Raw genomic sequence first — 2,500 nt, 5'->3', positions numbered from 1 at the left:
AGTCATATGCTTGTCTCAAAGATTAAGCCATGCATGTCTAAGTACATACTGTTTATAAAGTGAAACCGCGAATGGCTCATTAAATCAGTTACGGTTCCTCGGATATTCTTTTTTACATGGATAACTGTGGTAATTCTAGAGCTAATACATGAACAAGTGTTCCAACCTCAGCTTGCTGACGGAAGGATCGCATTTATTAGTACAAGACCAATGATTCTTATTCACCTAGAACCCTGTTCAGTGATTTCGGTCGCTGTCTAAGGACTAGCAGTGGGGATCTTAGCAACTTCGGTTGCATTTCTTGTGATGACTCTGAATAACTGAGCAAATCGTATGGCCTCTGAGCCGACGATGTATCCCTCAAGCAACTGCCTTATCAACTGTCGATGGTAGGTTATGCGCCTACCATGGTTGTAACGGGTAACGGGGAATTAGGGTTCGATTCCGGAGAGGGAGCCTGAGAAACGGCTACCACATCTAAGGAAGGCAGCAGGCGCGCAAATTACACAATCCCAGTACGGGGATGTAGTGACGAAAAATAACAATACGGGACTCTATTGAGGCCCCGTAATTGGAATGAGTACAATTTAAATCCTTTAACGAGGATCTATTGGAGGGCAAGTCTGGTGCCAGCAGCCGCGGTAATTCCAGCTCCAATAGCGTATATTAAAGTTGCTGCGGTTAAAAAGCTCGTAGTTGGATTTCAGTCGAACCTATGGGGTCCACTGATTAAAGGGTTAGATGGTGATGTTAGGTTTCTTGCTTGTGTCTACGGATGCTTGCTTGAACCTTCATTCCTCTTTCCTGGTGGTTACATTCATAGTGTTTAGACAGAAAATTGCTCGATATTTGCTATCAATGCTCTTTACCGAGTGTTGATTCAAGCGATCGAGACTTTTACCTTGAAAAAATCAGAGTGCTCAAAGCAGGCGTCCAAAACCTCGAAAGAGGTGCCTAAAAACGGTATGGTCAACCATCTATATGATGCGTACCACTACCTTAACTTGAATGATCTTGCATGGAATAATGGAATAGGACCTTGGTTCTATTTTGTTGGTCTTAAGAATCCAAGGTAATGATTAAGAGGGACAGACGGGGGCATTTGTATTGCGGCGCTAGAGGTGAAATTCTTGGACCGTCGCAAGACAAACTACAGCGAAAGCATTTGCCAAGAATGTTTTCATTAATCAAGAACGAAAGTTAGAGGTTCGAAGGCGATCAGATACCGCCCTAGTTCTAACCATAAACGATGCCAACCAGCGATCATTCTGAGTAACTAATTTCATGACTCGAATGGAAGCTTCCGGGAAACCAAAGTTTTTGGGTTCCGGGGGAAGTATGGTTGCAAAGCTGAAACTTAAAGGAATTGACGGAAGGGCACCACCAGGAGTGGAGCTTGCGGCTTAATTTGACTCAACACGGGAAAACTCACCCGGCCCGGACACTGAGAGGATTGACAGATTGAGAGCTCTTTCTTGATTCAGTGGGTGGTGGTGCATGGCCGTTCTTAGTTGGTGGAGTGATTTGTCTGGTTAATTCCGATAACGAACGAGACTCTAGCCTACTAAATAGACTTGCAGTTTACACTGCAGTACTCCCCCTTAGTCAACCTGTGGGTGGTAGTATCTCTTGATGGTTTCGGCTGTTGAGGGCTCTGCTGCTATTAGCCTACAGAATTGGCTAGGGTAAGGATGCTGTAGCACTGTAAGGACTTCTTAGAGGGACAAGCGGCGCTCGCAGCCGCACGAAACAGAGCAATAACAGGTCTGTGATGCCCTTAGATGTCCGGGGCCGCACGCGTGCTACACTGAAGTGGTCATCGTGCATACTGTTTCCTGCTCCGAAAGGAGTGGGTAACCGCTTGAACCCATTTCGTGATGGGGATTGGGCATTGTAATTATTGCCCATGAACGAGGAATTCCCAGTAAGCGTGAGTCATTAGCTTGCGTTGATTACGTCCCTGCCCTTTGTACACACCGCCCGTCGCTACTACCGATTGAATGATTTAGTGAGGACTTCGGACTGGTCAATCCAGACCATTGGGAAACTAGTGGTCGGATTGTGCTGGAAAGATGTTCAAACTTGATCATTTAGAGGAAGTAAAAGTCGTAACAAGGTTTCCGTAGGTGAACCTGCGGAAGGATCATTAACGTATTACCCTCTTATTATAAGAGAAATACAACCTTCAAACAATCAAACACTCTGCATAGTGATATTGTAGATGCTAATATGGTGAATGCAATTGAATTGTATTTGCATTAGAGTCGCAATTGTGAATGTTTATTGCAAACATTTAGCCATTGCAACATGATTCTAATTTGCATTACATTCGTTCATTCATACATCCATCTTTCATTATCCAATGCAACAAAGAGTGAGGGTTATCTAACGATAGCCATAATTTCTTTTGCAAAACAATTGTAGTTTATAATGAAAAGCCTGTCTTGCTACATACTTGGTACCTGATCAAGTCTTCAGCTTATGCTGACGGCAAGGTTTA

The 2,500-nt window shown here is 44.0% G+C and overlaps 1 non-coding gene across 1 annotated transcript in view; it reads left to right on the top strand.

Annotated features, from left to right (window-relative positions):
- LOC149092762 (small subunit ribosomal RNA) overlaps nucleotides 1-2,149 on the top strand; it is a 2,170-nt gene extending 21 nt beyond the window's left edge. The window contains exon 1 of the ribosomal RNA XR_016200513.1: nucleotides 1-2,149. This exon is cut by the window's left edge and continues 21 nt beyond it. This is a non-coding gene — a ribosomal RNA (small subunit ribosomal RNA).
- Nucleotides 2,150-2,500: the final 351 nt, after the last annotated feature.

This window comes from Tetranychus urticae, unplaced genomic scaffold, assembly GCF_039701765.1.
Source record: "Tetranychus urticae isolate SD_2017Ah unplaced genomic scaffold, NJAU_TeUrti_SD_1.0 Scaffold_5, whole genome shotgun sequence".
NCBI lineage: Eukaryota > Metazoa > Arthropoda > Arachnida > Trombidiformes > Tetranychidae > Tetranychus > Tetranychus urticae.
The sequence above is the reverse complement of the archived record's forward strand: the minus strand, read 5'-3'. Positions and strand labels throughout refer to the sequence as shown.